Source organism: Geotrypetes seraphini, chromosome 1 (genome assembly GCF_902459505.1).
Source record: "Geotrypetes seraphini chromosome 1, aGeoSer1.1, whole genome shotgun sequence".
In the NCBI taxonomy this organism is placed as follows: Eukaryota; Metazoa; Chordata; class Amphibia; order Gymnophiona; family Dermophiidae; genus Geotrypetes; species Geotrypetes seraphini.
Window position 1 is genome coordinate 528,060,272 of NC_047084.1, and position 25,971 is coordinate 528,086,242.

Genomic DNA, 25,971 nt, shown 5'->3' on the forward strand with positions numbered 1-25,971 from the left:
ATTCGGTGTTCGGTTAGGCTGTACTTCTACGTTTTATTTCCTGAGTGACTTTGAATCTTCAGTTTCTTAATTATATGAGAAATTGTGATCGTGAGTTACAAAGGTTCCTGAAGCAAGCTGTATAGGCCGAAACACGTGCATGTCGAGCCATCACACAAGTTTATGATTAGTTGAATAAAATTGCACATCAATGTTCTCAAACCTCCACTATTTGTTGGTTCCGATTGTGTGTGTGTGTAGGTTTATCTCCTGATTTTTGTTTTGACATAAATGCAGCCTTCCATTTCTCAGAACTAATTCCATTTAACACTACATTTTGTTGCCTCTCACTTGATCAGTTTCTAACTAAGTCAGTTAATTTAGGGTTCAGAGCCAGTGGCATAGTGAGAGTGAGAGACGACCGGAGTGGAGGCTTCCCTCCCCTGCCTTCCTTTCTACTCCAAGGCTTCTTCCCCAAATCCGCCGCTGCGTGCGCGCATCCCTTCCACCATACCTCTAGTTGTTCCCAGTCGTAACAACTTCAACCTGCTCCTCACAACCCCGGCAGCTTTCCCTCTGATGTCGCTTCCTATGCATGGCACCTGGAAGTGACATCAGCGGGAGAGCTTATGCAGTCGTGAGGAACACGTTGAAGTTGTTGCTCGCAGAGGTGAACAGCTAGAGGTGTGGGGGAAGTGAAGGGGCATGCGCATGGTGAGGGGGAGGAGTGGGAAGAGGTGGAAGGAGCAGAGAGGAGGAGGGGTGCCAGCACCCCTACCAACATAGCACTTGGGGCGGACCACCCCTCACCCCCCTTACTAAGCCACTGTTTGTTTATAAACCATGTCTTTACTGAAAGCCTAGTACACTACATAGCGCATTCTCTTCTAACCTTATAGGAAATATGACTAATGGGGTCATTCTAAAGTCTATTTATAAATATGTATAAATATAAAACAGGGTTTGTTTGAATGGAATTGCCTTGTATAAAATTGCCTACTAAGTGGTCAGTACAATATCTTCAGCAGAAAAACATGAGACTTGAGCAAAAAAAACCCAGAATGCTCAGAGATGAAGAGTGAGAATTCAAGTATTTATAAAGCATAGTATATCTACAATCACCCATAAAGATATTTGGGTTATTTTTTTTATACACTGTAAAATGTATTTGAGTGAAAAAAATTCAATACAAATTTAAAATGGAAAAAAAAAAAAAAAGCCTGAATCTATGCTGGCATGCATTTCTTAGGCTTTTAGAAAATCTTTTAACTTGAAGGGCTCTTTAACAAAGAATATAGTTTTGAAGGTATTCTAAGTCATACAGGAATGCATATGATGCAAGGGCAAGAAAATAACAAAAAAAAAAATCTATTTTTTATAAACAGTTCAAATTATTTATTCCAGTTCAAAGATTTTTATTGATTTTAGGGCTCCTTTTACTAAGCCGCGATAGCAGTTTTAACGCACGCTTAGCGCGAGCTAAATTGCCGCACGCGCTAGAAGCTAATGCCAGCATTGAGCTGGCATAAGTGCTAGCCGCGTAGCGTGGGTTTAGCTCACGCTAAAATTCTGCATGCGCTAAAAACGCTATCGCAGCTTAGTAAAAGGAGCCCTTAATAAAATACAAATGTAATACAAATATAAATGGTAACAAGGCAAGATACAGACAAGATGTGCAAAGCAAAGAATCATAAAATATTATCTATGCCAGTGATTCCCAACCCTGTCCTGGAGGAACACCAGGCCAATCGGGTTTTCAGGCTAGCCCTAATGAATATGCATGAGAGAGATTTGCATATGATGGAAGTGATAGGCATGCAAATTTGCTTCATGCATATTCATTAGGGCTAGCCTGAAAACCCAATTGGCCTGGTGTTCCTCCAGGACAGGGTTGGGAACCACTGGTCTATGCAATACAACAAGCTGACCCCTGCCTATCTAAAAAGAGATAGGCAGTTCAAATTATTTATTAATATTGTTGAAAAAGATCATGACTCACTTATCCTTATACAGAACTGCAAGTATTCTCCAGTGCAATGGAAAGCATTGCATGATTAGGTTCACAGATTATACCACAGATTATATTATGCTGAATGTCAAGAACAAAAATACTGCAAAACAAACCCAATTAGATTCAGTTAATTGACATGCACATATATTCAACCCCCCACTGAACCTTGTAATGTTCACTTATATTATTCCTGTTACTGCTTGTAACCACAAACAATGTCATGGTTTCTATTCAGAATTTATAATCCACTCTTGGCATACAATTAAGATTAATCAGATAGCCATAAAAAAAATAATATAAGATCTTTGGGGCCAGCATTGAAAAGGTATGTGAACAGGGCAAAACATTTCAAATTATTTTTTGATTCATTTGAACTTTTTCCCAATTTTGAGACTTTCTTCAAGCTGTTTCACACAGTTGTACTAATTACAATGTTTTTAATTTTGCTGTAAATCTTTTTAACATGCACTAATTGATTTAATACATGACAATTCATTAAACCAATTTAGCTTACATTTTATTAAAGTGCATTCGAATTTAACATAAGAACATAAAATTTGCCATACTGGGTCAGACCAAGAGTCACTCTAGCCCAGTATCCAGTTTCCAACAGCAGCCAATCCAAGTCATGAATATCTGGGAGTGTCCCAACATATAGTAAGCAATTACTGCATAGTTAGTGTTATAGTGGAGGGCATTTGCAGCATGTCACTTGAAGATGCTGTGTTAAAAAGCTCACTACTGTACACTACTGTACTCTTTCCCTTTTTATTAGATCAGAGACCTTTTATTTGGAGTTTAGAAAATTACTGAAGGAATTTTTAATTGGTAATCTGTATTTCCTTTTGCAAGTTGCTGGAAATGACTAGCTTCTTTTGTTAATGTGGTGAGCAGTAGCATAGCGAGGGTAGAAGGTGTCTGGGGTGATGCCCCCCCCCCCCACACACATACACACACTCACACTCTCCCTTCCCCCGTATCTCTTTAAATCGTCGCCAGCATGAGCAGCTCCTCCGGCTTGCGGCTGTGACCCAGACGTGATTTCAGTGGGTGGTAGGGCATGAGCAAGGCATGGGAGGAGTGGAGAGGTGCCAGCACCCCTACCAAGTCAGCATCCAGTACGGTCCTCCTCCCTTTCCCCCTTACTATGTCACAGGTAATTGGAAACACTTCTTAAGCAGAGGATAGTAAGATTTCTAGAATAGAATGGACTGTAGAACTCGAGGAAGTATGGTGCTACTAGAGGTAGGTCTTATCAGACATATCTGATTGATTTCTTTAACTGAGTGGCCAAACAGTTGGATATGGGAGGGCCTTTGACATGGTGCCGCATAGGCAGTTGATAATTAAACTGAGTGCCTTTGGTATGGGCCCTAAATTGACAAGCTAGATTAAATGGTGGTTAAGTGGAAGGAGACAAAAGGTAATGGTAAATGGAGTTTGCTCAGAGGAAAAATATGTTGTTAGTGGAGTGCTGCAAGGATCTATCCTTGGGCTGGATCTTTTTTAAAATCTTTGCGTGCTATTGCGGAAAGACTGTCTGATAAATTTTGGCTTTTTGAGGATGATACCAAGCTCTGTAATAGGGTAGACATCCAGAGGGTGTAGATAACCTGAGACAGGAGCTGGAGAAGCTTGAAGGATGGTCCGGTAATTGGCAACTAAAATTTAATGCTAAAAAAAATGCCGGGTCATGCACTTGGGCTGCAAAAATCCAATAGAACAGTATAGTATAGGAGGCGAAGTACTTCTGTGTTCTAAAGAAGAGCGGGACTAGGGGGTGATTGTGTGTGATGATCTCAGGGTGGCAAAGCAGGTAGAAAATTGACAGTCTAAGCCAGGAAGATGTTTGGGTGCTTAAGGAGAGGAGAGGAAAGGCAGTAGGAAAAGGGAGGTGATAGTGCCATTGTATGAGTCTCTGGTGAGGCCACATTTGGAATACCGTGTGCAATTCTGAAGACCACACTTCCAAAAAGATATAAATAGAATGGAGTTGGTCCAGAATCTCCTACAAAAATTGATTAGTGGTCTTTGCCATAAATTGTATGAGAACAATTTATGGGGTTCTCTGCTGAGGCTCAAATATGGTTTAATGGATTCTCTGGGGTTCTCTGCTGAGGCTTCTTAATTGCACAGCATTAAAACTTCTAGTGCTGAGCTGCTTTCTTCTGCCTTTCTGAAAGTGTCAAGCCTTACCACAGGGCTCAGGGATAGGACTGGTGAACTGACTGTCATGTGACTCTGGGTTAGAGGGGCTCAGCGCAGGGTCCCTGTCATAATACACTTGGGGAAGGCATAAACTCATGCCCAAGGCTCTTAGATACACATTAAATAAGGGAGGGAACAAGGAAGAGCCTTGTGGTACACCATAGAAGGCATTCCAGCTCTGGGGCTTCCTATTACCCTTTCTTATCTCATACATTCTATTTCCCAAGATTTCTGTAAACCATTTTAGCACACCACCATTTAATACTAATTCATTTAGCCTTAGAAGTTGTAGGAAGTGTTCAATTGCATCAGAAGTGGCTGAGATGTCAAACTGCAACAAAACAGTTTGTTTACCTTTGCTTAGATAGGATTTTGCTTTAGATGTTAATTCTAACAGTAAAAATTCTGTACTGTGCATAGTCCTGAAACCCTGTTGTAAGTTGTAAAGTGCGATTTAATTGAGAGATAACAGAATTCTAACAGTTTTTCAGGCCATGGTATTCCAACAACGGGTCTAAAATTTTCTTCTTAAGATGAATCTAATTCTGGGGCCTTAGGTATAGGAGTTAGCACAATGGATGATTTTGATTTTGGATATATACCCTTTGCTAAGCATACTATACATCAACAAGATCTGTCAACCATAACAAACTACTAGAGGGAGTAAGCTCCAGCATGTTGACTGGGCAGATATCTAAGCAACAAAATTTTTAAAATAGTCTTTTCAGCAGATCAGACTTCTATTTTTTTATAATGGAGAATTCTCTCCAGCATCTATCAGCTGTTATTTCTTCTCTCTCTTTCATGCTGTCTGAATCCAGTCCCTCCCAAAGTGATTATTAACTTCATTATTAACTCTATTATTCATTATTGAAAGTGCCAATTAACTTCAATAATTGCTTGTTGAAGCCAATTATTTGACAGTTAAAGGCTCATTAACTTATTTAGTTTCACACGCATCTTGGATTCACACCAAAATTTTAGTGGCAAACTTTCAGCACCATATATAGATAAGGCATATTTTACCTCTTAACTGGGAATTTTTTTATATCAGGTCAGGTAGTTGATATCATCAGTCAAGGGCAACTAGTTACGGAAGCTCATTTATGGATGGGGAAGAGCTCTAGTATCTAAATGTGACAAAAAAAAAAATGAACAGTAATCAGGTACTCTTAAATAGTTTCCCTATCTGTCCCAGCAGACTCACAATCTTACTGTGGTACCTGGGACAATGGAGGGATTATACATCTTGTCCATGAATCATCAGGAGTAGACTGGGATTGAACTCACAATTAAAGGCAGCAGTTCTAACCACTAGGCCACACTTCTTCTCTTTTCTATTATTAATCTGTAACCTGTCATTAACATCATCCACAATACCTGAAGATTGCAAAGTAGGCAATACATTATTTAAAAAAGGTTTCCAGGGGTGATCCAGGAAATTACAGACTAGTAAACCTGATATCAGTGTTGGGCTACGTGGTAGAAACTATTATAAAGAACAAAGGGTTCCTTTTACAAAGGTGCGCTAGCGTTTTTAGCGCACACACCGGATTAATGCGCGCTACCCGAAAAACTACCGCCTGCTCAAGAGGAGGCGGTAGCGGCTAGCGCGTGGCATTTTACTGCGTGCTATTCCACGCGTTAGGGTCCTAATGCACCTTTATAAAAGGAGCCCAAAGTGTTTTTACAAACTAGTGTTAGGTGCTAGTGCACTCCTAATGCAGAAAAAAAAAAAAAAAATGGAGTACTGAGGGATGTGCTCAAGCATTCTGTGGTAAATTTGAAATATGCATGCATTAATCATGCACTAATTTTTTTTTTTTTTTTTAGGGGATGCGTCAGGGGCAGAGAATAGGCATTCCTGTGCTATCTTGTTAGCATTTCTACATTGCTTTGTGCTAACTGGTTAGTGCACAGATACTGCATTAGCTCTTACTACCCACAAAAGAGGTGACAGTCAGTGCTTAAGTGGCAATATTTAAAAATAGTCACATGCTAATGGCAAAAAAAGGCAAACACCACGCCTATAAACCACACCTATACACCACGCCCTACTGGTCGAGGTAGAGGTGCTGGGCTGCTTCTCTCTCCTTCTTGTAGATTCCAACCTCTTCTCCTACCTCAGTCGCACAGCCTTTCCTCATTTGAAGTCCACTCCATCTGCCTATTCACTCCTCTCTACCTCTTCAGATAGCGGTCATTTATCATCCCCCCCAACATGTCCCATTCCTCCTTTCTCATTGAATTTACTCCTGGCTTTCAGGCTTCCTTGATTCATCTTCTCCCTCCCTCATTTCTTGGGGATTTTAACTTTCATCCTGATGATCCCACTAACACTTATGCTTCTAAGTTTCTTGTCTTAACTTCTACATTTGACCTCCAGCTGTGCTCCACTCACCGGGATAGCTACTACCTTGATCTTGTCTTTTTCTCCAACTGCTCTCTACCTCTACCTCGCTGCTCCCCATCTTGAATGATAACCTTCACCTTCACAATTATTCCCCCTTCCCCCTCAGTCATCACCAACAGGTTTTGAAATCTTCAAGTCTCGATCCTTCCATGCTCTCAACCACTGTTTCACCTCTGCTTGCCTCCATTATGTTATTCAAGTCTGTCCAGGAGGCTGTCTCATTGCACAACTCTATTCTCTTCTCTGCTCTGGACACCCTTGCTCCCCCTGTTCCTCACTCTGTCAGGTGTGCCAAACCTCAACTTTGGCTCACTCTCAGTATCCACTACTTATGTTCCTGTACCCAATGTGCTGAGTGCCGTTGGCTCAAATCTCACAAACATGCTGACTTTCATCACTTTACATTTATGCTGTCCTCCTGTATTTACATTGGTCAAACAGGACTACTACATGCAACTAACTCCCTTTCTACCAACTCACATCCCTAACTCTGACCCCCCTCCTTCTCTCTCTCTCCTCAGACTGTGGCTGATTACTTCCATGACAAAGATTGACCTCAAATTCACTGCAGAATCACATCTTTCTCTAGCTACCATCCACTCTCCTGACCTTCAAAATCACAGCACCCCTTCTTCCTTTGCCCAAACAACTCAGGAAGCTCCCCTTGTCTGGTCCCATTCTCTCGACCCTCCAACTTCCACTGATTTTTCTTCATTCTCTGAAATCACATCGGGAAAAAAACACACAATTTATGACCAGCCAAGCCTACTACATGCCCCTCAGACCCTATTACCACCTTGCTACTTGACCCTATCTCACATACTGTTATCTCTCCTATCTATCATATTCTCAACAAATCCATTTTAACTGCAACTGTCCCCACAGCTGCTTCTCAAAAACCCCTCGCTGGACCCCATCTGCCTGTTCAACTATTGCCCTGTCTCCCTTCTTCTGTTCCTGTCCAAGCTATTTGAACATGCTGTTCTCAGTCACTGCCTTGATTTCCTTTCATCTCGACAGATTCTTGATCCTCTACACTCAGGCGTTTGCTCTCAACAATCCATAGAGGCTACCCTCACTAACATCTCTGCAATGACCTATTCATGACCATATCTAAGTCCTTTACTCAACCTTCATCCTTCTTGACCTCTCTGCTGCCTTTGATACTGTTAATCACAGCTTATTCCTTGATATGCTGTCCTCACTTGGATTCCATGAATCTGTCCTCTCCTGGTTTACTTCCTACTATTGAAGATTCCTGGAATTTACAGGTGTGACAGTTGTCACCGATGATATGAAAACTGAGATTGTGAATGAATCAAACTTAAGACAAAATTAAAAACTTTTCTTTTTCTTGACGCATTTGAGTCCTAAATGTCCTTTTCAGGGCTACATAGTTTTACTTCATTTTAGCTACCCTTCCTAATGTTTTCTTCCCTAAATGTTTTTTTTTCTTTACTTGATTATTGTAGTTCTTGCCCTTTTTCCCTTTTGTTCCCATTTGTCTGTGTTTTTAAAGTATTTTTTAAGTATTTTTTATAATTATTGTGTTTAATGTTTTGTCACCCTAAATTTGTGTTTTCTTAGTCATTACATGTTTTTATGATATTGTACACCGCCTAGAAGGCTGATTAGACGGTATAAGAAATTTTAATAAACTAGAAACTTGAATAAATTAAAATAAAATGCCTTCACGTTACATTGGAAACTCAACCTTGAGGCCTTGTAATAAAGAGATTAAGCTCACAGATTGGCATTCCCTGTCTAAATTGCTGATTCTAGATTTTAGCTAATGCTACGGAAGTTCAGAAGATTGATTTTGTGACTTTTAAGACATAAATTTATGTACCATTCTTCATATACATCCATGGGGATAAGGTTATCAGAGAAACAAGAAATTTGGGTGTTTTACAGAGAGAATCTGTTCCTTGTAGATTAAAAAATACAATGCTAATTGGGAGATCATATGGATGCCAGGATGTAGATGTCAAGACTAGGTTGTTTCTGGCTTTTTACTGACATGATTGATATTTTGAAAAGGTCTGAGATCAAAAGTGATTTAGAAAGAAAAAGTGAAACACTGCCACCAGCTGGTTTAAAAACTTAACAGAATGTACTTTTAATGTTAACATTGACGTAAGGGATTTTTGGAAAGGAAGTCATGTGATCAACTGTGCCATTGTATGCTAAAGCATGATAATTATTAAAAATGATGTCACATAGGGAATAAATCTGTTTGTCCTTGGTTTCTTCCTTTGAAGAACACTGAAATTCTGAGGGCTTGCTCTTCCCAGACAATGGGAGCTCTGTCAATAAAACCTATTTGTTTATTACATGGCTTTTCCTTGTCTGTTATTTGAATTCACAGAACAGAGTCTCTAGCTCAATTATGTGGGAGAGAGAATCCATTCTGGTAATTCTTTAGCCTTGATGTTCAAGTCTTCCAGCCTGGCTTGGACACTACTTCTCCCATTGCACCTTTAGTGTATGTATTGGTGGGTCCTCTTCTGCTGCTATCCTGCTAGCAGTATACCCCAGGGTTCTATCTTAGGACCTCTTCTTTTCTCTCTTTACACCTCTTCCCTAAGTACCCTTATCCCCTCCCATTACTTCCAGTATTAGCTATATGCTGATGACTCCCAGATCTACCTCTCCATCCAAAGTTTCACCTCGCAACACACCGCAAAATCGTCCAAAAGCAAATCCCACCCAACGTCAGACAAATGAACCCGATCTCTATGGAAAAGCCCCCCACAATCAACCTCAACCCAGCTGTGCAAAATCTGCCTACCCCCTTGGGACTCCACCCACTTCTCTACCTGACGATTAAACTTGGCCAACCCCGGGTCCAACGACGGGATGCCAGACACCGGGGGCGCGGGATAACATCCGACCAAAGCACCCGAGTACCCGGGAACCAGGCAAAAATCACCCGCAGGTCATCCTTGATTATGTTGACCAACTGTCTTGTCGACAATGCATCTACATCAGTACCCCCCAAATGAATTACAAGAACATCCGGGTGCGAGGGCAGGACCGCAAGTGCAACAACAGCGGCAGGAGCTGATGCCACCGCATGCCATGCTGCCCCCACCAGGATATCCGCACTCCGAGATGGCCTAGCTCGAGATGACGTCCTCTAGGGAGTAACGCTGCCCGCTCGCCAGCCCAATGAATAAAGGAATGCCCGATGATCCACACAGAAGAACTGCTCCGCCCAGCACCTGAAAAGCAAAACAAGAATTGCAACAGACAGGAGACAGGATTCCCCCCCCCCCTTTCGCCCGATCCGAAAGGAGTGCGTTACATAGCTATTATGCTCCTCACCGCATCTCGCCAATGCCAGACGCAATACAGCCAGGAACTGGAACCTGGAGAGAGGAACCCCATCCGCATGCACAAACAAGACAGGGGAAACTCCCGCTCGCATCACCAAAAACTCCTGAATCAGCAAACGAGGGTCTGGCCTGCAAGGCACCGCCCTCCCCAGTGCCCGAAGCAGGCGCCGCACCATGAAACCAGACGATGGGCAATCCCAACCCAAGGCCCGACAGAAAAAGGCAAAACCTGCCAAATGCCCATGCATCATCCAGCCGGCTTCTTGGGGCACTTAAGGAGGGAATGCGGCTGCTCACATTGCGAGCACACATGCTGAAACCGGCAGTCCGAGAATGGATAGCTCGACTTGTTGAACCTCCAACACAAATCCCCTCTGGACCCTGCCCCTACCCCTACCCCAGACCGAAAGGGCCGCCTGCCGCCCGCGAAACCCACCAGCGCATGCCTCCCACTCATCGGAACAGCCCCAGACTTGGAGGACATATGCGTGAGCGACAGGTTGACATCCTGCGTACCCCACGACATATGGGTGTTTTCCATCTTGTCCTGAAATGCCTCATCATAAGTTCAACCATGTCCAGCCCCCGAAGCACTGGTACGCATCCAACACCGAGTCCGCATACACCAACAACAAACCATAATCACCGGGATGGGCACACTCCCAATCACTAGTCAGCCGCATAAAGGAATCAATTAAGAATGGACCGTGCCACAGGCAAGGGCTTGGCCGAGCTCGCTTCCCATTTCGACTTCTTCCGACTCTGCCTATGTGCCCTACCGTCCATGAGACGAAAGATATCTACACAGGAGCGCCATCTAATTTTATGCCGCAGGTCGCGCGGTACCCGCTCCCAAAGTTCATCAAAGCCATCAATGCCGGCACACCCTGACCCTTCCCCTGCTGCACCGCGCTGACACCCCCCGCGGGACCCCCCTCCCCAACATGCCCAGCCACCAGAGAAGAGGATGCTGATGAGGAAGAAGAAGATGAGGACGAAGACCTACTCGAAGAGGACGATGAATCCCGCCTGCGTCGACGCCTCCCCCTTCCCTTCTACCTATGCTTTTCCCCCCTAGCAACCACAGCAGGCGCCACATTACCCAAAATGGAGGGTCCATCCTCAGCAACAGAGATGCCACCAGTAGCAACCTCCACTGGCGCCAACAGTCTCCGCTCTGCCACAGTGACGCCACGGCCTGCAATCACTGCATCTCATGAGGGACCAGCAGCGCCACCGCCAGCAGCCACCAATTCCAAAGGTCTCTTGCTCCGTTGCCGATCCGAGATTCTGCCAACGCTGCACGAAGAAGGTCCCGGGGCTGATCCAACTGCACTCCAATGGGGATCCGGCACTGCCGACAGACCAGAAACAGCGCCCGGAAAATCGACCCCCAGACACCCCCCAACCGGGGCCATCCACCCCAAAAGGCATAGAACTGCTTGTCCACCCTGAAGCAATACTGCCCCCCAGGAGGGGGGGAACAAGCCCTGTCCCCAACCCTGCTGCACTGACCACCACAGGGGCGAACTCGAATGTGCACCCCATGGCCCAGGCTGACTTGAGCCCCAACCACCAGTCCCCCAACTAGTAGAGGGCTGGGGCGAGGGCTGGAACACCCTCCTCTCCACACTGACAGGCCCCTCTACCCCCCAAAAGGGGGCAGAACGAAGCTCCCCTTCACGGACCCCTGAGGCATCCCTAGGAAACCCCAACTGTACAGCAGGGTCACACACCGGCACACCTGAAGCATGCTGCAGAGGAAGAGCAATGCTAACCTCCCCCACTGGCTTCCGCATGACGCGAGGAGCCTCGGAGCTGCAGCCCTCCGGCCAAAAAGACTGCCGACTTACCCTCCCACCGTACTTCCTCTTCCCAGCTCCCCTGCTCGTCGCTGCCAACGGCCCCGCACCTCCCACTACAGGAGACCACCCACCCACACGGCACACCTAGCCAGCAATCGCAAGTGCTGAAAGCGCAGAACACTTGGAGCGCCTTTCCGGCCTGCCCAGCGTTCTCCCACCCCCGGCACCCACATGCTCATCTGGGTCCTCCAAAAGAGAATTACCCGCTCGCATCGAGATCTCGACCTCGTCGCCCGAATTCTCCTCCACAGTCGCCGACCGCGCCGCCATGCCGCAACACTCTCGCTAAAAAACTGCCCTGGAGGTCCCAAACGGCTGAGTCCTCCACTGTCTCCTCCTTAAAAAACCTTGCCCCCGCGCGCCACCTATCTTTTCCTCCAATTAATTTAAAACTTTCATGCTTGACCCTCCCTCTACGCAATCCCCACCTCACAGCTACTCCCCCGCCCCCCTACCACACCAGCCGATGGGCGACACGAAGACCTGCCAGCCCCGTGTTATCTCCCGCCCATCGACACAGGGTCTCGGGCTCCCATTTATGGAGAGCTGCTGTTTGCTTAGTGATTGTGAAGATAAATAAGTAGCAAAAGGGAGTGTCTGATTTAATATAATAAATTGTGTTATTAGGGAGCTTACAGTTTTTACACTGTAGGCTGATAATACTGGCTGAGCCAAGCCTGAGAGACATTACAGTGGGGAGGGGGGTTTGGAATGTTAGGAAGTAGGAATTGGACAAGCTGTAATGATGGAATGGGATTGGTTGCCGGGGTGCTAAGGAGAGAGGATTGGGTAGTAGGAAGGGGAAGTTTTGATTGGAAGGGAGGTTGTGGAGTTTGGGTTGAGTGGGGAAATTGGCAGGTTAATTCATTTATGGGAAGTGTGGGAAGAGGTGGGGAGGTAGGGTTGAATTGGTTCCCCTCCTGCCCTCCCAGTTTGGGTGGGATGTTTTTTTTGGTGAGTTGGGGGGAGGGTTTTGTCGCAGCTTTTGGTGGGAATGTGTATATGAATTTGTGGACAGTGTGGCTTATTAAGTTATGTATTGTATGTGCATATTCTGCTCATGTGTGGAATCGCCATGGGTGGCCGGCATGACTCTGCGACACCACGGGTCTTGCTGGGGGAAGTGGGGTTTGGTGGAATGTGATGAATTTGACGAGTTGGGCTAATTCGACACCGATTAGCGCCAAGGGATTCAAAATTGTTAGTTGAGCTAGTTCAACACTGAATAGCTCCAAGGTTAAGGTTAAGCTACACTGAATTATTTATGTAAGAAAATGTTATATATATTTATGTGGATACATTAATGGATAAGTTTAATAAAGCTGTGGCCCATGCTTTGCCATTGATAAGATTTGTTGTGTCTTTCTTTATTAGTTGTATGTATGGAGGAGTTGTGCGAATGCCAGTATTAAGGAAAGTTTCTTATTTTACTTCCGTCACAGGGAGGAACTTTGTGGGTTTGCTGAAGTTCTAGGCAAAGGAAAATTCACTCTTGTAAGAAATAGTGTTGAATTATTCTGTGTTAGTTTGGCAACAAACAATGAAAACATATAACAAAACAAAAAACCAATGTGTTGTGGAAAGAAAACCAATCTGAAGTTTCCTTAGATTGCAAAAAGGAATATATGTTTATACATGTTTCTTTATTAGTTTGTAGCATATTATTTTATCGTTTTTGTTTTTATGTATTTAATTGTGAAAGTGCTTTGTAACTTGCATAGAATTGTGGGATCTAGCAAGTAATACATTTTTAAAATAAATAAAAATATTTTAAAAAGCTTCAAACTAAAAGGAAAATACCTAGGCTCCTTTTACAAAGGTGCGTTAGGGCCTTAACGCGCAGAATAGTGCACGCTAAAATGCCCCGTGTGCTAGCCGCTACCGCCTCCTCTTGAGCAGGTAGTAGTTTTTCAGGTAGTGCGCACTATAGCACACGCTAATCCGGTGCGTGCGCTAAAAACGCTAGCGCACCTTTGTAAAAGGAGCCCTTAGTCAAGGACTTTTTTTCTCATTTCATGATTTTGATGGAAGAATTAGGACTTTCCCTTTAAAGATAAATTACCCTTCCCCTCCTCCTTTTTACAAAACTGCGCAAGATGTTTTTAGCACCTGCCGGTGTGCTGCTCTGACGATTATAGAGTTCCTTTGAGCGTCAGAGCAGTACAAAGCATTCAGCACACTGTCTGGGGGGAGGGTAGGTGCTATCAACTCGTGCTCGAGTCCTAGCAACTTGATGAATTGCAGATCTAAAAAGAAATCGGATTTGTGCTAGTCTGGAAAAGTCCTCCAGCATCATCACCATGGTTGATTTCAACATGTCAAGCCATCTGATTGCAGGTCGCCTTCTTCGCCTGGTTCCTTCGATCGTTCTGAACATGATGTCCTTCTCCAGTGATCGCTCTCTTCTGATGATGTGACCAAAATAATTCCAAAACAATTTTGGCAATACAAATAGAAAAGGCAATGAACCCTCTATGAGCCAAAAATAAAACAAAACCCAGCAATAATCGAATAGAAAGAGAGACCCCTCAGTACTGGGGAAATGCAAAAGATCAAATCAGTATACCCTCTAGGAAGACAACTCATGTTTTTACTTAGAAACTATAACCTAAATGAGTTTGCCCCATACATCATACTGTCTTCTCTGTGATCACAAAATAGTACTAATATTGAGTGAAAAATAATAATAAAGTGAAATTTTACAATGTACTCTCCTCATTTGGCATGCTATCTTTAATTTTCTTTCGCTGCTCAAGTCAAATGGGAAAAGAATAAAAATTCAAAAGCCAACTTATCCAAATCCAAAGGACGTTATTCACTGCCTTGCAGAGCTCCGTTTCACAATCTTCTTCAGGAGCAGGAACCCATTAATCCTTTAGTATATGATGGCAGATTAGTGTCCAGAAATTGACAACAGTGAAAAACTTGCCAGAAATCGAGTGGAGACTTTACATATTGCTTTCTCCCTCCATACCACAATAGTGGAATTCTTGGAATTGTTTTTGGCAAATCTTTGGTTCAGTTTTTGGTCTTTTTGGTGACCAAAATAAGACAGTCATAACTTCATCATTAGACATCAAGTGATATAGCCGGTTTGATCTTTTCCAGAATCGATTTGTTAGTTCTTCTGGCAGTCCATGGCACACTAAAATCTATCTCCAGCACCAAAGCTCAAATGAGTCAATCTTCTTTCTGTCTTGTCCGCAGTGTCCAGCTTTCACATCCATAACTAATCACTGAGAAAATGAGTGTGTGGATAAATCTGATCTTCGTTTGGAGTGTTATCTCCTTGCCTTTGAATACTTTGTCTTTAGCCTTAATTGAAGAGCCACCAACTGCTATTCTGTAGAGTATTTCCTCCCTGCTAGTTGCTTAAGGTAAGATATTCCAAAATGGAGTTTAGTTCTTCTTTTCCTTAGCAGTTCCTTAAGTACAACCCATCCTCATGGTGCAAACTCATGAAATGTTTCCCCAACCCACTCCCCTACCACCAACTCAATCTCTGGGCTTATCAGGAATCCATGGTATCTAGTGGAGTAGAAGCAATGCCCACTCACTCCTGTCTCATGTCATCCAAAATGGAAGCCAAGACCGCTAGTGGTAGTATCATGGTATTACTGCTAGGGGTCAGGCTTCTTTATACAGGATAATACCAGTTTAAGAACTTGTAGCCTCAGCTGGGGAAGTTTTACTTGGAAGAATGGCTGGTATGTGTCACACATTTGGGATACTTTTCTGCCAAGTGGACTGCAAAAGGAGGGAATGCTGGGGGGGAGGGTGAAGAAGGCTGCCAATTGGTAGCTACAATGGAGGAAGGTTTGTATGCTATGAGGAGAGGGGGTGTTGCTATGGGGTGGTCATGCCATGTGAGGAGCTCTAATGGAAGAAAACGTAGCATCTGGGTGGAGGTTTGATGGGGGGGGGGGGGGGCTGGCACACACAGGGGATCAAAAATAAGGTGTACTGCTGATGCTGGTTCAAGGCCCTCTACAGAGCAAGATTTGTATGAGGGTTTTCCCTATGTGCTTTCAAAAATTGATACCTTGGAGAGACTTTGCTGTGGAGCCTTGCACTATTTTACAAGAGACTCTACTGTACATTTTGGCAGAGTATCTTGTAAAATAGTATGAGAATTCCTCATGTTCTGATGTGAACTTGTGAATTCACCTTGTCATCATTCTATCTATAAATCTGTAAATAAATAGAATCTGCCTCTGCTTCACTTTTATCTCATACCAACTGAATGCTTTAAAAATGTCAAAATCTTTCACAGCTCGAATGTTGCAGCACTAGGGTCCCAAGTTAGTGGACAGGTAATGGAGCAAATCTGGTGACTCAGTCCAGCTTGTTTTAAATATATATATATTTTTGAAGATGATGAATGCATTCTGTTTTCTCTTTGACAACTCATGAAAAGCTACCATATAAATAGTTTCTATTCTGTAAACCCCAAATGTTTCTTGCTTTTTGTTCCCAGAGACCAAAATTAAATTTAGGTGAATCAAACTAGTGGCACTCTTAAAGCTACATTAATAATCTTCAGTGTGTTATATACTGCCATGTCTACAATATCACCATATTGTCCGATGCATAGCACAAACTCTTAACAGCACCATTTGCATGCTTCCAACCTAGAACCAGGTTGGAAAGATCACAAAATAACTCCCTTCATTTTCTTCATTAGAGGGAAAGCAATGGTAATGCTGATGAGAATGGAATGCATAGCAGCTGTGCTTAGAAGTAAGTATTGCATTTTTTTTAACCCAAGTATTTCTTGCAATCTATTAAATTCTCTCACTCTGCAGCACTTTCTCCCATGAGCATTCTGCTTAGCAGAAGCCATTATTGTGTTCCATAGATAGACAGACAACTCTCGACAGCTTAGTGTTCAGAAGAAAGATACTTATAACGGATCTCCACTGCACTGCATCCTGTCAATTATAATTTCCACACACACCATTCATTTTTTACAACTTCTTGGACTATCATTTTTAAGATATTATTTTGTAAAATGGTATTGTTGTTAATTTGTTCTGGTTATTTCAATAAGTATAGATGTTATATTATTTGAGTTGTGTTTACGAGGTAGTTTTATGTGTTCATATTAATTTTGAGAATATAGGCATTATAAGCCACCTTCATCATTTGTCTTACTAGGCCAATCAAAGATGCAAAAAAAAAAAAAAGAGTCAAATTGATGCTTTAAATTATCATTGTATCTACACTTTAATCATTTTGCTCTACAAAATTGTGAATCAAGCACTTTGACAGTATGGGGCTGATTCTGGAAGTGGCGCCTGCTACGACAGATACCTACAAAACAGGCGACTGATGCATGTCAATCACCAACAGAGACTGCTTCCAGAATCACAGCTACCACAGACCTTAGCCGCTGGAAATGTAGGCCAGGGTTTTAAAGGTCTATATTTCTGGCACCTAGGTGCATCAGAGAATCACGTATAGCGACGCTTAGTAATGCCTAATTCTGACATTGCCCCTAACCATGCCTACTTCCATGTTAGGCATTGCTATGCGTGAGGGACATAGGTGCCAGTTGCAGAAGCCGCCTAGTGCTGCCTATTTTTTAATGTTGTTTTGCAATTGGCTTTTAGTTGCACTTACAATTATCATGACACTTAAAGCTAGGATTATCAGATTTTACGTATGTAAAATCCGGACCCATAGACCTGCCTCCAGGTCCAACCAGTTCCACCCATTCCCACCCCAATATACTCGCACCTTGCCCCAGCCTCACTCCTAACCCTGCCCACCTCAGCCTGCTTATTTCGATTGGGAGGGCATCTGCGCAAGTGTGGATGCCATGTAATGACATCATACACATGCATGACATCACCACATTGCATCCAGGCATGTGTGTATGCCCCTCCCGATGCGATCTGCTTTTCAAAACCTGGACAAAGTGCCGAGTTTTGAAAAGCTGCCCGGATGCCTGGACATGCCCTGTATAAAGAGGACATATCCGGGTAAATCTTGACATCTGGTAACCAACCTATGTAAAGCTGATTAAAACCAATTAAGATAGGCACCGATAGGTGTGCTCGAAATGCTTACCGTCGCCTAACTTTAGGTGGCCCTTAGAGAATTTCCTCCTATATGCTTTTTATGTTCAAATCTATTTTATTAAGCAATAGTAAATACAACAGCAATAACAACCATGGTATACATTTTCATCAGACAACCGCGGAGGACTGGACTCTTGTGTCCTCCCCGGACCCACCGCACCCCCCCCCCCCACAGCAAAGAATCCCCAACCCCCCACCCTCCCCTCCCCATCCCCCCACAGATACAGAAAACTCATATGCAGGGAACAGAAAATGCAAATAGAAGCACAGATTCAGAGGTGGAGTCTATTCAAAACACGGCTACGACTCTCAGGAGTCAAAATGTTCAAGTACGGAGTCCAAGTGTGAACAAAGTCTCTGCTCCGGCGACGAGAAGAACAGGCCAAATGTGCCTTCCAACCCAGAAGTTCATGAAGGCGATTCCTCCAATACCAGAATGAAGGTGGCTCAGAAGAAAGCCAGCAACACAAGATACAGTTCTTCCCCAAAATAAAACATTTACTAAGAAATAATTTTTCATAAGAAGTGTACATATACAAGAAAGAGAATTGGGCAAACAGCATGGAAAGCACTGAGACTGGCACAGGGGTCTGCAACAAGCCCTGTAAAAAGGAGGCCAGTGCCTTCCAAAAGGCCTGAATCCCCTCACAACTCCAAATACCATGAAAGTAAGAATTTACCTCCACCGAACAGCGGATGCATAACTGAGTATCAATACAACCCATATGGTAAGCCTGACTCTGGGAAGCATAGGCCCGCAAAACAGTGCGAAAGTGACATTCACGTAATTCAGCACTATGTACCAAGCCCGCAGTGCGTTTCAGGGTAGTTAACAAAAAATTATCCCCCAAGTCCCTACCCAAGTCCCACTGCCATGCCTCCAAAATACCAGGGAAAACCCTAGGCGGGCAAAGAGCCAGGATCCGGCCATGCTAAACAGAAATAGAGACCCTAGTATCAGGATCTGCAGCCAAAAAAGTACATAGCCGGGTCCCAAAATCCCCCCGCAAGGAAGTCCCCCGGAGGGAAGCCACGTAGTGACTGAGTTGACAATAAGCAAAAGGAAGTCCAATCTCAGGGACCCCCCTCCCCGCCAACTCAGCACAAGGTAAGAGAGGCCCATCATCCCGCAGAACATGCCACAACTGTTCCACCCCCCGAGCCCTCCAACGACCAAACACGGAAGGTCCAACCCCCGGAGGGAAAGCTAAATTCTCCACCAACGGTAGAAGGGCACTAGTATGAGAGTCCTGATGCCACAACCGAAGGATTTGATGCCACACTGTCCACAAGGACCGAAACAAGATACTACGCCTACAAAGTCGCGGCAGTTTAGATAACGGGGTGTGGAGGAGATACAAAAGATGAAGAGGATAGAAGTGATCCCTCTCCATAGAAAGATCTGTATAAAAAGAGGTACCCAACACCCAATCACTAATATGACGAAGCAAACAGGCCTGATTATAAACCCTGATGTTGGGCACCCCCAAACCACCCCCGTAGGCAGGCCCCACCAACAAGGACCATTTCAATTTAGGTCTCCGTCCACCCCAACAAAACCGGGTCAATAGGGAGGTGAGGGAACGAATATCCCTCTGCAACAAAGAAATGGGAAGAGTCTGAAGAACGTAAAGCCACCTCGGGAAGACAACCATACGAAATAAATAAATTCTTCCCAACAAAGACAGCGGCAACGCCTGCCATTTGGCTAGCAACAGTTTAGTATCCGCAAGGAGTTTATCTATGTTAAGACGATACAGTTGGGCCACATCCATAGTCAGCCTGATCCCCAGGTATCTAAAAGAGGAGTCAGCCCAGCGCAACGGGAAACTATCCCCCCAAAACCGCTGAAGATGAACCGAGGAAGCCAGTGCCTCAGATTTCGCAAAATTCAAGGCGAAGCCAGAGAAATCTCCATATTCCCGAAGGCTCTCCAACAATACGGGCAAGGAACGCTGCGGGTCCGTTAAAAAGACCAATAGATCATCCGCAAACGCCACCAGTTTAAAATGTGAATCTCCCAAGACCAATCCCCGAATATCCGCATTTGCCTGAAGCTCCTGAAGTAGAGGGTCTAAAGAAAGCACAAACAGGAGCGGCGACAAGGGGCAGCCCTGGCGAGTCCCTCGGCAAATAGGAAAAAAACCAGAGCAAGTCCCATTAACCAAAATCTGCGCCTCTGGATCACTATACAGCGCCTGGATTGCACCAAAAAAGAAGGGGCCCAAACCGTACGTCCTCAGCACCGCAGAAAGGTAACCCCACCGCACCTTATCAAACGCCTTCTCGGCATCAAAACTAATGAGCATGGAGGGGCTACTGTCCTGTCCCACCCGTTCCAATGCTAACAAGATGCGCCGGATATTCTTAGCTACCGGCCTATCCCGCACAAACCCCACCTGAGAGTCCGAGATCACCGATGGCAAAACGCGCGCCAGGCGGGTAGCCAAAAGTTTAGCCAAAAGCTTCGCCTCATAATTCAACAATGAAATAGGACGGTACGATTTAGGCAGGAGAGGGTCCTTACCAGGCTTCGGGAGAACTATAATAGACGCTAAATTTACGTAACGAGGAAGAAAGCCCTTAGCAACACCCAGATTATAAACTTCAGCCAGCACTGGCGCTATGTCCGTCACCAACAACTTATAGAACTCACTCCGAAACCCATCCGGGCCCGGCGCCTTTCCCAACGGACTGACCCCAATCGCCCCCTCCACCTCCTCCGCGGTAATGGGAAGATCCAAAACGGCTGCATCCCGCTGAGATAAACAAGGCAAATCGAGGCTGTCAAGATAAAGTTGCTCATCCAAAAGCTCGGAGCCTGGATCTGTATACACCTCAGCAAAAAACTCCCGCAACAGTTCACAGATCTCCTCCGGCCGATGATGCAGCACCCCAGAAGAGCCCCGAAGAGCCGATATGCTCTCAGGTCCGCCCCTCGGATGCGCCAGGCGCGCCAACAATCGACTACTCTTATTCGCAAACCGAAACAAATGAAACTTAAAGTACTCCCTCGTCCGCAGGGCCCGGAGATGCAACAATTCATTCAGTTCCTGCTGGACCTCCAAAAGCTGCGCACAAAGCAGGAATGAGGGCGCCCTGCCGTACTGACGTCTCAATACAGTTGCCTTCCGCTCTAAAGCCAGAATCATCCTATACTTCAGCTTCGACTCCCTGGCCACATAAGCAATGACATCCCCCCGTAAATCAGCCTTAGCCGCCTCCCAGTAGAGAATGGGATCATCACGATGCTGCTGATTATTATGTTGAAAATCACGCCAGCGCTGTATCAAAAACTCATGAAAACGAGTATCCCTATACAGATAACAGGGAAACCGCCAGGACCCTCTATTGAGCGGAGAGTCTCCCCAAGTCCACCGAAATCCCACCCAAGCGTGGTCAGAAATTTCAATGGGGCCCATATCAACCCCCAATACCCGGGGAAGCAATGCGCGAGAAATGAGGATAAAATCAATTCGGGAAAGCGTCCCGTGCGCCCTGGATAAGTGGGAGTAATCCCTCTCCAAAGGGTGTAGCACCCGCCACACATCAAGCAACCCCAAGGTAGATTCCAAAAGCTGACCACCCATATAAAGTTTGGAGGTCTCTCTACCCAAAGAAGCAGAGCAATCCAACTTTGGATCCGGTACCTCATTAAAGTCCCCGCCCACCAGCATTGGAACATCTCCAAACTGCAAGAGTTGATTGCGAAGCCCCCGAAAAAACCTGGCCGAAGGATTGTTAGGAGCGTAGACATTGCAGAGCAAAAGAGGCCGATTATCAAGTAACACTAGGGCAACGATGTAACGCCCACTAGGGTCGCGGAGCACTTTCTGGGTTTGTAGGCGAAGACCCTTACGGATCAAAATAATAACACCTCCCTTTCCCCCAACGGCGGGCGCCTCCAAATAGGAACCCACCCACCAGGTACAGAGCTTGGCATGTTCCACTGAGGATAAACGGGTCTCCTGTAAAAAAGCAATAGAGGTTTTAGAACGATTCAAACGCTGCAATATTTTGGAGCGCTTAATAGGGGAGTGGATCCCCCCAACATTCCAAGAAGTTAAAGTGTATTCCAGAGCAGTCCACTCGGTAGACAAGTAGCATAAGAAGAAAGAACCAGTATAATACCAGAGAAGCGTCCCAGCCACTATCCCCCCGGCTTCACGCCACCCCCTGCCCCAAGAATCGAGCCATACCCCTGCCACCAAGTCAATCCCAGATCCCAGAACCCCCCAACCCTCCCCCCAAAAAATTCCACAAAAAGCCCCACCACAGAAACCCTGAAACCCTTCAAGGCCCTCCCCCACCTTCCAGCTACCCCCTCCCCACCCCTCTATCCCCCCTCCCCAACCAACCCTCACCCAATCTACACCCAAGACACCCCAAAAAGGGCATCACTTCCAGGAAACCAGGTACACCCTCCCACGGGAATAATGACCAGTACCCCCCGACTCGCAGACCCCAAAACTCAGAGAATAGCAATAAACATCCCCCAGCAGCCAAACCCCCCAAGACACTCAACCCACTCCTCCCCTCCCTGAACACCACAGCCACCACACCTACCCTCAAGCACACTCACCAAGCCAAATCCCCAATGCTCAAATAACCGGATAGGCCAGGAACAGACCCAAACTAACATAGAACAACCAGGGCAACCCCCCTCCATCCTCACACACACCAACCAGGCAGTCCCTCATGAAAACACAGAGACCCAACGCAGAGGGAGAAGATAGAAACCCCAGTCCAAACTCAAACCACAGACCAGTCCCCAGAAATGGGTCTCCTCAGTCCACAGCAGCTCCCTGCGGTGGTTCTTCAGGCATCATCTCCGTCACAAAACGCTGTGCAGCCTCCAAAGTGTCGAAATGATGAGCTCTACCCAGATGTGTCAACCTCAGGCGAGCCGGGTATTGCAGAGAAAAAGCGATGTGGCGCTGGATGAGACGGGTGCATAAAGGTGAAAACCTGCGCCGTGCCTGAGAGACCTCCGCCGAGTAGTCCTGGAAGCAAAGAATGGGCTTGTTGTCATACAAGAGCTTCTTGCCCTGCCGCAACGCACGCAGGATCTCCATCTTATGATGATAATTCAGGATACGGCAAATGACCACTCGAGGTCTGTCAGCATTCTCTCTCCGCTGCCCCAAGCGATGCGCCCTCTCCACCCGCAAGGGGCCCGAGGAAGATGATAGAGACAAAGACTCAGGCAACCAGCGTTCTAACAGCGCCCCCAGCTCCACGTCCCGCACCGATTCGGGCAGGCCAACAAACCGAAGGTTATTACGGCGGGACCTGTTCTCCAGGTCATCCACCTTGGCACGCAACGCAGCAAACACTGTAGTGTGGGCGGACTGCTCCTGGGCAAGCTGCTGGACGTGATCCTCCGCAGCACTCACCCGCTGCTGAGTCTCCTTGACCTCCGATGTGAGGGAGGCAAATCGCTGGTCCAACGTGTCCAGTTTATCTAGTATGCGCTGCAGTTTGTCCCCCAGAGAGCTCTCAAGGGCAGCCTGAACCTCTGCCGTAACTGCGGTAACCCAGGATGAGTGAGGAGCCTCCGGCGACGGGGGTGCCACGGGATCCGCCATCTTGGCCTCTGGCAGCTTACTCCGCTCGCAATCTTTTTGGACCGCCTTAGTTGCCATGGCGATCCGACCCTAGGCTCTCAGATCTTGCCGCGCCACCAAGAAGCTCCCCAGCACAGGGAGAAGACCGAACCCGAACTCTGGCCTGCAGGGGAAGAGCCACGCCGCATTCTGGCGTGTCAGAGTCGCAGCCGCACTCTTTCTGCGGCGCCACGTGGCCGCCGGGAGTCCCGAGACCGAAACTGCAGGGCTGCTATGTGGGTGAGTTCCGAGTCGCGCCGCGCCTCCAATAAACTCCCCAGCACAGGGAGAAGACCGAACCTGGTGTCTGGCCTGCAGGGGAAGAGCCGCGCCGTGTTTCGGTGGGCCAGAGTCACAGCCGCATGCTGTCCGCGGCACCACGCGGCCGCCGGGCATCCCGTGACCTAAAATGCTGGGCTGCTATGTAGGTGAGATCCAAGTCGCGCCGCGTCTCCAGCAAACTCCCCAGCGCCGCAGACAGCCCGAATCAGAGGGAGAAAAGCAGATTAATTGCCGCGCCATGGTCTGGTGTAGCGGAGCTGTAGCAGCACGCTGTCTACAGCGCCATGTTTCCGCCGGAAGTCATCTTATATCTCCTCCTATATGCTTTTAATCCTCCATTTCATTTACAGTTCTACTATATATCTTCAGCAAGAATGTAAACATTTATATGTATTCTAAAAACAAGTATGGATGAGAGTATGGGATTTTTTTCCTCGTTTCAAATGAAAGGAACAGATATTTCCATTTATAAAAAGCTATTTTTCTGGTACCTCATTGTAGGGTCCAAAATGTGAAAAGTTGATTATATTGTGTGTTTTTAAAAATATGTTCATATCATTTTTGGCAGGCCATTTTGCACTGTTGTCTTTAGCAGTAGAAAGAAGTTGTAACATTTCGGAGTAGACTAACTGAAACTCAACAGGGCAGCAAAACAAAATATGGGCAAAATGTAATTGTTTGGGCAGAGTAGCACACCATCAGTCAATCTCGGTGTTGGGAATTGGTTCACAGCTCTTTATGAGAATAGCAACTGGTAAATAAGGAGTGCTGATTTGCTGCCATGTAGAAACTCACTATGTTTTTTTACCCTGAAAGTCGGATGCAAGCTGAAATAATATATAGATTAATTGAAATACAAGGGAATCAATTTAAATCCTAACAAAAAGTGTAAACAACTAACACAGAAAAAGGATATTAAAGGTCACAACTGTAGAACTTAGTCCACCACAGAATACCTTTAAATGTAACTGTGAATCAAAACAGTTCACTATATTGGGAGAGAGAAAAAAATCTCACAAACCCTAACACAGCACACATAATTATAGCGCTTGTAATACCCGATTAATAGTATCTTCCACTGATCCTTTAAAAAAAACTCCCACTGAAAAATTACATCTTGAATTGTATTATCAAAATTAGTACATTTTGCTTCAATGTATCATTTTAGTGTATAAAATATATACTGCGCTTGCCATGCCCTTCACCCAATGAGACCCATTTCACTGGAATTATCTGACTTCTTCAGGGGTCAAAACTAATATATAGGGGCAAACTTGTCATTTCTATAACAAAATCAAGAAACACAGTTTTAATTTTACAATCACAGAATATGGATGACAGTGTCAGCAAAGCAATGTGTGTATTTAAAACAGCCACACAGGTTAGCCACATGACAATCTACAAGGGAGAATCATAAATTAAAGACAATTGTTAAATTATATAATAACCAGAATAGAGCTAGTGAAATGCAACAATGTGCTTGTATCATAGACATCGGAATGGGGGAGGCCACAAGGGCATTGGCTTCCCCCCAAATTGCCGGTAGTAATAGGGCAGACAGGGATCCTACGTGCAGAGAAACACCAACTGAGGTGGCAGCCTCGGTACTCTCAAGGGAGCAGCATCTTACTGCTGGCCAGCATACCTGTATATCGACTCTCTCTGCCGTGTCTCTTCCCCCACATCTACTCCTCCCTCCCCCCCCCCACCCCATGCGTCTATACTGAATTTCTCGTAACAATTGCCGGTCGGCTGAACTGATTCACAGCGTCGCTCTGCCACTGGATCCAGGATCTTCTCTCCACTATGGCCTGCCCTATCTGACAACATCCTGTTTCCATTGGGGCGGGCCACAGTGGAGAGAAGATGCTGGAGTCAAAAGTAGAGTGAAACTGTGAATCAATTCTACCGCCCGGAAAGTGTTACAAGACATTCAGGTAGAAATGCTTTAGGGGTGGGGGAGAAGGAGTACCGTATTTTCTTGCATATAACGCGCGCGCTATACGTGGTTTTTACAAACCGCGCATACCCTTGTGCGTTATACGCGTGAGCGCGTTGTACAAAATTTTTTTACATAGTTTCCCCCCCCCGACGCCCGATTCATCACCCGGAAGGAGCGCTCGCACTCCCACCCCGAAGGACCGCTCGCACCCCCACCCGAAGGACCACTCGCACCCCCACCCGAA

The 25,971-nt window shown here is 45.5% G+C and overlaps 1 long non-coding RNA gene across 2 annotated transcripts in view; it reads right to left on the reverse strand.

Moving 5' to 3' along the window:
• Positions 1 to 25,971, reverse strand: part of LOC117367115 — a 74,927-nt gene that overhangs the window by 19,500 nt on the left and 29,456 nt on the right. The window lies entirely within an intron of this gene.